Here is a 10,833-nt window from a genome sequence, read left to right as displayed (position 1 = left end):
GGCTTGAAAGGCGTTAGGCATTCAGTGCTGCAAAACATCCATCTCAGGTAACAGAATAGCTAAATCAAGAACTAGCCAGACGTCGCCACGGGTACCCTGCTTCTCCTATTGAAAGATCAGTGTTAATGAAGCCCTGACTCAAATGATCATGATGAACTTTCTTCTCTCGGGGAACCAACACTTGCTCCTTAGGAGATGAATTATCCGCATTCTTTTAAAGATTATTTGAGGGGTCAGAGTCTCAGCAGTTTCTTCTAAAAAAAAAAAAAAATGTTATACAGAATGACAGCCGAGCTCAAATCAAAATCAGGAGTTTTCACACCCATGATAATAAAATCATGATTCTTTTTCCCCCGCCTTTTCTCTTGGTGCACTATAGTGGTACCTATTGATGGGGCCTCTTGTTAGGTATTTGTACGTACCCACAATATCATCTGGCCACTCTCACTCCCCGGCACTTCCGCCCCCTACAGGCCTTCCACTCTTGGGTCCCTTTCCCTAGGGAACTCCCTTTGATTTTGAGGAGATCGCCCCCCCCCCCTTCTTTTCCTTTTTCCACTCTAGCTTCCGTATATAAAAGAAAACTTACGATACTTGACCTTCTGAGTTGGACTTATTTATCTTAACAAGATGGTCTGTATTTCCATCCATTTTCTTGTAAATGCCATAATTTTATTTTTCTCTCTAAAACTCCATTGTGTGTGTGTGTGTGTGTGTGTGTGTGTGTGTCCATTCATCTGTAGATGGACACCTAGGCTAGTCCCACAGTTTGGCTTTGTGAATGGTGCTGCTATAAACACGGGTATGCATGTCTGTCCGTAGTAAGAGGATGTTCATTCTTCAGGATAAATACCTAGGAATGGCATGGCTGGGTCGTATGGTGATTCCATGCCTAATCTTATGAGGACGTTTGTACTGACTGCCATAGTGTTGTGTAATTTACAGTCCCACCAAAAGTGTAAAAATGTTCCTTTCTCTCGACATCCTCTTCAGAACCCAAATCTCGATTCTCCATTGCAAGGTAGTTAGGAGGTTATTGAACTATCAGACCTTCATCTGGTGGCCCCAACAGCCGCTCAGGCCCCATCACAGCAATGACAAGGAATTTACCAAACAGGAACTGTAAGAATGCGTGGACCTTGAGGACCCGTGGTCTATTACTAAGGTAGGGCATTTAAAAAACCTAGGGGCAAAGATCAAGGTTGCAGGAATATGTTAAGTGTGATCTTAAAATTCAACAAATGGTGCTGGGAAAACTGGAAATCCATAGGCAACAAAATAAAATTAAACCCCTATCTCTCACCATTCACAAAACTCAACCCAAAGTGGATAGAGGATCTAGGAATTAAGCCAGAAACACTGCGTCTATTACAAGAAAAAGTAGGCCCAAATCTCCATCATGTGGGATTAGGCCCCAACTTCCTTAATAAAACTCCGGTGGCACAAGAATTAAAATCAGGAATCAATAAATGAGATGGACTCAAACTAACTAAAAAGTTTCTTCTCAGCAAAAGAAACAATCTGTGAGGTGAGTAGAGAGCCTACATCTTGGGAGCAAATCTTTACCCCTCACACATCAGATAGAGCACGAATCTCTAGGGTATATAGAACTCAAAAAGGTAAACACACACACACACACACACAAAAACAAATAACCCAATCAATAAATGGGCCAAGGACCTGAATAAACACTTCTCAGAAGATGATATACAATCAGTCAACAAATAGCTAGCAATTAGAGAAATGCGAATCAAAACCACTCTAAGATTTCATCTCAGTCAGAATGGCAGCTATTAGGAAGACAAACAACAATAAGTGTTGGTGAGGATGTGGGGAAAAAGGTACACTCCTACATTGCTGGTGGGAATGCAAATTGGTGCCGCCAATATGGAAAGCAGTATGGAGATTTCTTGGAAAACTGGGAATGGAACCACCATTTGATCCAGCTATCCCTCTCCTGGGTCTATACCCAAAGGACTTAAAATCAACATACTACAGGGACACAGCCACATCAATGTTTATAGCAGCACAATTCACAATAGCTAAACTGTGGAACCATCCTTCAACAGATGAATGGATTTAAAAAAATGTGACATATATACACAATGGAATATTATTCAGCATTAAAAGAGAATAAAATCATGGCATTTGCAGGTAAATGGATGGAGTTAGAGAAGATAATGTTAAGTGAAGGAGAAGCGGAGAGCGAGAGGGGAAGAGGAGCGTGCAAGCGTAAAAGACGGGCCCCTTCCGCTGACTGCCAAGCGCGAGGCCCTCTTCGTGGTTTCTCAGTGAGCGGCTGCAGCTGAAACAATCAACAACAATCTAACAATCAACAACTAACTGCTGTGAGTGCACGGGGAGAGGCCCAGGCGGCGGCGGCGGCAGCGGCGGCTCCTCTCGGGTTGTGGTGAAGAATGTCAGCCACTAGCGTGGATCAGAGACCTAAAGGGCAAGGCAATAAAGTTTCAGTACAAAACGGTTCGATTCATCAAAAAGATGCTGTAAATGATGATGATTTTGAGCCATACTTAAGTAGCCAGACAAATCAGAGTAACAGCTATCCACCAATGTCAGATCCATATATGCCTAGTTACTATGCTCCATCCATTGGATTTCCATATTCTCTTGGGGAAGCAGCATGGTCCACGGCTGGAGACCAGCCTATGCCATATCTGACAACCTATGGACAAATGAGTAATGGAGAACATCATTATATACCAGATGGTGTTTTTAGTCAGCCTGGAGCATTAGGAAATACCCCTCCATTTCTTGGTCAACATGGATTTAACTTTTTTCCTGGTAATGCTGATTTCTCTACATGGGGGACAAGTGGATCTCAGGGACAATCAACACAAAGTTCTGCTTATAGCAGCAGTTATGGCTATCCACCTAGTTCTCTTGGGAGAGCTATTAATGATGGACAGGCTGGATTTGGCAATGATACTTTGAGTAAGGTGCCTGGCATTAGCAGTATTGAGCAAGGCATGACTGGACTGAAAATTGGTGGTGACCTGACAGCTGCAGTGACAAAAACTGTAGGTACAGCCTTGAGCAGCAGTGGTATGACTAGCATTGCAACCAATAGTGTACCCCCAGTTAGTAGTGCAGCACCTAAACCAACCTCCTGGGCTGCCATTGCTAGGAAGCCTGCCAAACCTCAACCGAAACTTAAACCCAAGGGCAATGTGGGCATTGGGGGTTCTGCTGTACCACCACCACCTATAAAACACAACATGAATATTGGAACTTGGGATGAAAAGGGGTCAGTGGTAAAGGCTCCACCAACCCAACCAGTTCTGCCTCCTCAAACTATAATCCAGCAGCCTCAGCCATTAATTCAACCGCCACCATTGGTGCAAAGCCAACTGCCTCAGCAGCAGCCTCAGCCACCACAACCACAGCAGCAACAAGGACCTCAGCCGCAGGCCCAGCCACACCAAGTGCAGCCTCAGCCACCGCAGTTGCAAAATCGCTGGGTAGCTCCTCGGAACAGGGGAGCGGGCTTCAGCCAGAACAATGGAGTGGGCAGTGAAAACTTTGGTTTAGGTGTTGTACCTGTCAGCGCTTCACCTTCTAGCATAGAAGTGCATCCAGTACTGGAAAAGCTAAAGGCCATAAACAACTATAATCCCAAAGACTTTGATTGGAACCTGAAGAATGGACGTGTGTTTATAATTAAAAGCTACTCTGAGGATGACATACATCGTTCCATTAAGTATTCTATCTGGTGTAGTACTGAGCATGGTAATAAGCGTTTGGATGCAGCCTACCGTTCCCTGAATGGGAAAGGCCCACTCTATTTACTCTTTAGTGTGAATGGAAGTGGACATTTTTGTGGAGTGGCTGAGATGAAGTCTGTTGTGGACTATAATGCATATGCTGGTGTCTGGTCTCAGGATAAATGGAAGGGCAAATTTGAAGTTAAATGGATCTTTGTGAAAGATGTTCCCAATAACCAGTTACGGCACATTCGCTTAGAAAACAATGACAACAAACCAGTAACCAATTCAAGGGACACTCAAGAGGTACCCCTAGAAAAGGCTAAGCAAGTGCTTAAAATAATTGCTACTTTCAAGCATACCACCTCAATCTTTAATGACTTTGCACATTATGAAAAGCGTCAAGAAGAGGAGGAAGCCATGCGTAGGGAGAGAAATAGAAACAAACAATAACCATATGGAGATGTCCTATTAAAATTACAACACTAATGATGTAGACTTTGGAAATGCCTAATAAGTCAAAGAAGACGTTATTAAAGCTTTTTTTCTGCTTAAGGTGACATCTTTGAACACTTTAACACAAAATTGACTCTTCTTGTAATGGTTTTCATCAGCGCATCTGCCCTTATACTCACACCAAACACACTTGAGAACTGTAACTTCGTCAAGCACTTTCTGTCCTGAAGCTTTTACCAGTATCTGCTGTCTTTTGTAATTATGCATCCTAGCTAAGGCACAGAAGACTGAATGAATGCAAGGATTCATTAACTCTTTGAATTTGTTAAATACTAACAGTTAGCCATTAGAAGTGGTTCAATGATGTAAGAGTCACACTGCTTCAACTTTTTCTTTGTTGTAGTTTTTAAATTGTCAATTTTTAGCTATTTCAACAGATTAAAAGCAAAATAATCATGCCATATTTAGTCCTGGTGTTCAAGTCTAAATGTTTATGTGAAAAATTATTGTAGTAAACTTTTAATATGGCAAAGCAACCTTAAGCTCTATTTTAGCCAAATGAAACATAATCTGAAATTATATTAGAACATTTCCCTTGTCTTCAAACTGTTTGGTGTAACAGAATATTGATATGCAGCTTGGTGGATTTCACCAGTTAATGCACATTCTTTTCCCCTCCTTCCCTCAATTATATGTATACTGAGAAATGTGCATTTGTCTGAGGAATTATTTTGTTTGCTACCACTTAATGAATCTCAAAATTTTGAGTAAATGTACCTCAGTCTAATCAGACTTTTTATGACCTTTATAACTACGTTTAAAATCCTTAATTCCTATTTCTGGGTGTTTGCGAGCCTGATTGATATCATGAAGTAAAAATTTATTATTCTAGATATTCACTAGCTAAATAAACATAGTTCTTGTTTAGCAAGCATATATTGTTCCTCAACTCTTTTCTCTAGCTTTTGCAGTGTCCTGGCATCCTTAAAATACTTTGAGAATATGGCCTTGATCCATGAATTAAATCAGTATCTAAGTGAATGTGTTGATGTTTTATTGATCAGATCTATATAAGTGGGAATACAGCATATATCTGGGTATTCTTATAGTTATCTTTTTAACATCTTATTTTTTTCATTAATTACATATCAACATTAATTTTGTATCTTGAAACAAATTGATTTTGTATAATTGAATGTGTCAAGCATCTGTATTAACTGATTTGATGGCATAAGGTTATGAAAATAATGTCCTGCCCCTTATATTATTGTTCCAAAAGGAGAAAGCTATGTAGAATTATATGTTAAGGGTGAAAATAGCAATACAGTAGATTTGCATACCTTGATGTTTTGCATTACTCCATTTATGTTTACATCATGTTTAGAAATGTTTTCATTTACTATGATCTTTGGTCACTTCAACTCAAAAGCCTAGTGACATATTTCTTTGAGGCTTTCATTTATATAATATTTTTTTTGTACAATGTTTTCTTAAAACGTACAAATACTGTATTTTTTTTCACTCAAATACAGTATTTGTAGAAAACTGTAGCTACGTCACAGTTCTTGGGTAGTCCCAGTGTAGTTATATCAATGTTTACTGAAGGGAACATCAAAATGTTAGTGGTATATTTAAAAATAAAGATTTTCTTAAAGGAAAATTGCACCTATTTTACCTTTTTGAGACTAAGCCATGAAATCTTGTAACACGTCTCTTCTTAACTATTTACAATAAAAATTGGCATTTGGGTATAGTCACCACAGCAATGTTCTATGTCTCTAATATTGTATAGGTAAGGCTTGCCAAAGATGATTGTTATCATTTCTGGAGGTTCTATTGGAGAAAACTGTAAAAGGGTGACCTTGTTGGAAGGATCTGAGTCCTCCCCCTGAGGTTCTCTTTTTATTGGTGCTTTATTAGGAACTCTGGATATTTTTATAAAACTAGTTACATTATAAATGGATTCAAACTTGTTTAATTTATATTAGGTTTCTATTAGGAAATGTCATGGAAACACCCAGCATGTAGGCTGATTGCAATAGACTCAGACATTGTCAAGTGTTGCTTAGAGTCTATGCATGGTGAGGAGTACATCCCAGTGCCTTTAACGTGGATTTCTAATATTAAGTGAAATGGGTGCAGCATTCCTTTGGGAAAAAAAAAATATATCAATTGGTAATTTTGTGATTTTCTCATTTAAGTTTTCCCCAACATACCGACTTTCTCTTTCTCTTGGTCTGCCAGGTCAGTGTATTACAAGATGTTTTTTCTCTAAATGAAATTATTACAGGTTGTCTTGAATGCAACCAAATGAATGTTTCTTCACTGTAGGGACCAAAAAAGAGAATGTGGGCTCTACAAGAGGAAATACCTAATCAAATGTTTGAATAATCATGAATGAAGACATTATTGTCCCAGTAAATTTCTCTCTTAATGTTTTTCTGAGGTCTGGTTTGAATGTTTCTTTTTAAAGTTATCTTATGTGGGTATTTTCTTTCGAAAGGTATTATAGTTTGTATACTTAACAGTAAGGGGGAAAATGTAACCAAAATTAGTATTCTTTATCTATACATATTGGTACTTGAAGATTCCTTTCAAAAGAAACCCAGCCTTTTTTAAAATTTTAGTACTTAATTCCTCATTTTAACTTAAGTGATCTTTCTAATCCAAAAGCTGTGTTATTTTTTGAGTACAATGCATGGGGGTTAAGCTGATGTTAAAACAGTTTGCAATAAAAAAAAAATGTTAAGTGAAGTTAGCCAATCCCAAAAAAACAAATGCCAAAAGTTTTCTCTGATATAAGGAGGCTGATTCATAGTGGGATAGGGAGGGGAAGCATGGGAGGAACAGATAAACTCTAGATAGGGCAGAGGGGTGGGAGGGGAAGAGATGGGACATGGGGTTATAAATGATGGTGGAATGTGATGATCATTATTATCCATAGTACATGTATGAAGACACGAATTGGTGTGGATATACTCTGTATATAACTAGAGATGTGAAAAATTGCACTCCATATGTGTAATAAGAATTGTAATGCATTCCACTGTCATATATAAATTTTAAAAGAGAAAAAATCATATTTATTGAGCATTCATGCACCAGTAGGCTGCACAAATGTTTAATAAATAAATAATGCCAGAGCTCCTGACAAGGTCTTCGTAGGATGGAGCTGAGTGTTGGTCAGTCTGGCCTCAGCAGGTGCATTACCTTTCAACATGGATGCTACCTGGATCAGTTGCCGGAATTCAGATCTCAGGCTGTGATGGAGCCCCACGCCAGGCAATCAGAACGAGGTGCTTTACCAGGCTCTCCAGGTGCCGGCAATCTCTGCTCATCAGGGATGATTTGTCTTACTTAAAAAGTCAGCAGAATCAGAACAGAGTTTTTTTTTAACGCTTCTGATACTTTGATGTGACATTTTTTTTTTCCATAAGATTCAATTTCCTCATGTTTTACTAGATCAATGTTGGCAACCCCCAGATTTAGGAACAGGTGGTGTTGACAGGTTAATTACAGGAGGAAATTAGCACACATCAGAGATGTAGGTGAGCACTCCCACTTGCCATCCCCTGTAATTGTGAATGACTTCTTGCAACTTCCCGTCTACCCCTGGGGCAAGGGGATGGGGGACCCAGGGCACAGAGCACAGCCCCTGCTGGCAGGAGGCAGAGTCTAATGCTGCGTCATCGTCATCGCTAAAACTTGGCAAGAACTGACGTGAGTGCCACCCTCGTCCCCGAGGGCTGCCATAACTAACTACCACCAACTTTATTTCTCCCCGTTCTGGAGAGTGGAAGTCCAAAGCCAAGGGGCTGAAGGGAGCATGCTCCACTATGGATGCTGGGGAAGGGTTCCATCCAGGCCTCTGCTCTAGTTTCCTGTGATTTCTTGTCTTATGGGAGCACAAAATCCAACCTCCACGTGACATTTTCCAAGTGTATATCTGTATCCAAGTTTCCACTTTGTGTCAGGACTCCAATCAGGAGCTGCCTGATTGCTTCTGTAAAAACCCCATCTCCAAGAAAATTGACATTGTAAGGTGCAGGGGACTGGGACATTGACGCATGCATCTCAGGGGACACAACTCACCCGTCACACGGCATTTCTATCTCTTCAATGACAACTCTGGCAGGCAAATTTGCAGAAGGAAAGACTCATCATAAAAAGGGAGCATCCTGGTTCTGCAGATGGGGATGTAAATTCTGACCTGGTCCTCTGTGGGCTGTGGCTTGTAAGGAGTCATTTTATTAATGGCCGAAAGGTAGGTCAAAATGACCTGGTAAGTTTTAAAGTCCATTCACTTTTTTCTACGTATAGCCAGGCATGGATGGTGCACCTCTGTAAACCCAGCTACTCAGGAAGCTAAGGTAGGAGAATCTTAAGCTCGAGATCCTCCTGAGCTACTTAGTGAGACCCTGTCTCAAAATTAAACAAATAAATAAGAGCTGGGGACGTAGCTCAGTGGTACAGTGCCTCTAGATTCAATCCCCAATACTGCATGAAACAGCAAAAATGTATACTTTGTGAATATTAATATACTTATAGTAATCCCAGTGGGTAAGCACAGTTGTCACCCGGAGGAACGCGAGTGGTTTATTAATTATGTAACCAGTAAGAAGCAGAGGCATAATTTCAAACTGGAAGCCTGGCCCAAGACTGAGGACCTGACCTCTGTTTCATGCCGTAGATCATGTCCTATAAACTCCACTCATGGCGTTTTTACTGTCTTCCCATCTGACTCAGAGGGAAAGCCAAAATCCTTAGCATAGCTTTTGAGCCTGTAGAAGATGTTACCCCTGCCAGTTCTGTGACTTCATCTCTCAGTCCCTCCTCATTACTTCTGCTCCAGCCAAACTGCAGTTCTTCAGTGTGAAAGCACTCTCTGTCTCAGGGCCTTTACACCTGCTGTTCCCTCTGCCTGCAATGCTTTTTTTTTTTTTTTTTTTTCCCCATAGGACCTGCTCCAGTTCTTTGCTCAAGAAGCACCCACCCCTCCCCCTGGCCACTCTCTATGCACCTGGAACTACTTGACTTTGCTTCGTGTCATTCATTATCACCCGATGTCAAACGTGTTTATGAATCATTGCACATTACTTCTCTCTCCCCACTCCCCACCAAAACCCAAGTCAGAATACAAGACGCACGAACCTCCTGAGTCTTGGCATGTTTACACACTGCTGTCATCCCAGTGCTCGGCACATAATAGACACTCAATAAATATTGGCAAATAGACAAAAGAACTCAGGAGCTAGGTGACGGCTACTGGGCCTTGTCTGAAACGGGTCATGTTCCACGAATAATGACTGCAAGTTTGTAAATGAGGAATCTGGAATTTATTGAAAGTAGCACAGAAATGGGTTGAGAACAAAATCATCTCGGGGGATTTGTTTTTTCTTAATATTTATAAGGCTGCAGGTGGCTGAAATTCATCATGCATGGGGCTTTCAAATTGCACTTGAGTACTGCACTTGGTATATTAAATGCACTCAGCAGATGAGGGTTGAGAGAACATGAGGAGAATAGAGAGAGAGAGAGAGAGAGAGAGAGAGAGAGATGATGAGAATGTGGTTTGTCCCCAAAGTTCACATGTTGAAAGCTCAGTGCTTAGAGCATCTGCTCTGGGGCGGGGGGTGGGATTTAGAGACAGGACCTAGGGACACTGATTGGATCATGGGGCCCACCCTCGGAGGGATTCATGCCCATTTCATGGGAATGGATAAGTTCTCCTGCGACTGGAGAGTTACTGGTGGGGTCATCATCCAGCAAGGCCACCACACGTGCTTCTTCCCTTCCCACTTGCCCATCCTCTCCGAAGTTGCCAGGGGCCCTCATCCAAAGCTGAATCTGGACTTGGAGCCTGCAAAACTGAGCTCAGCAGAGTTCTTTACAAAGAACCCAGCCCTGGGTGTCCTGTGCTATCAAAACAAAATGGACTCAGACAGAAGGTGAAGGCCAGTAAGGAGGAAGGGGAAGGGGCAGTTGGACCACCTGCCATATACTCGGCCGGGCACTCAGGTGCTGGTGACACCCAGATCAAACTCCAGAGTGGGCCTGGGAGGAGCTCTCAGTCTGTGACTATACCCTGCGACTGTGACCCATGGTACAATACGATTCGAGGCCACTCTGCTGAGTTTCTCAGCGGGCCATCTGCATGCAAGACTCCTCTGAACACCTCCATTCTTCATCTGTTAAAGATTTTTTTTTTCCTGAACCCCTGGAAGTCACCATTCTACCAAGACCAGCGCAAAACCTCTTAGACCCGAGCGACCTTCCGGGGCACTGTCTATCCTCAATGGCCCAGAGTCGATCCCAGCCTGGTGTCATTTCTCATCACCTTGCAAAAGTCTCCATCAATTCTTTTCCGAAGGGCTTGTTGTCTCTTCCTGCTGTCTCAGCAAAGGAGGACGAGAGATTGCCATAGCTCTGCGTGCCCGCGTGCCTCTGTGATGACAAACAACCACGCAGAAAAGCCAGCAGACCCAGACTCACCCCGTGGAGAGTGCACCTGGGCTGGACAGTTCCAAATGTTTTGAAAGAAAAATAGGCCGAGAGCAGGTAGGGACGCCCATGACTAATGGAAACCAGGCCAGCCGCTCCTCGGCTGCTCCTCTCCAAAGCTGGCGTGGGTGGGACTGTGCTACCTGGTCCTTCC

General features: G+C 42.0%; 1 pseudogene; it reads left to right on the top strand.

Annotated features, from left to right (window-relative positions):
* Window positions 1–2,377: 2,377 nt before the first annotated feature.
* Window positions 2,378–4,648, top strand: LOC144256575 (YTH domain-containing family protein 3 pseudogene; annotated as a pseudogene).
* Window positions 4,649–10,833: the final 6,185 nt, after the last annotated feature.

This window comes from Urocitellus parryii, chromosome 8 (genome assembly GCF_045843805.1).
Source record: "Urocitellus parryii isolate mUroPar1 chromosome 8, mUroPar1.hap1, whole genome shotgun sequence".
Classification (NCBI taxonomy): domain Eukaryota; kingdom Metazoa; phylum Chordata; class Mammalia; order Rodentia; family Sciuridae; genus Urocitellus; species Urocitellus parryii.
The sequence above is the reverse complement of the archived record's forward strand: the minus strand, read 5'-3'. Positions and strand labels throughout refer to the sequence as shown.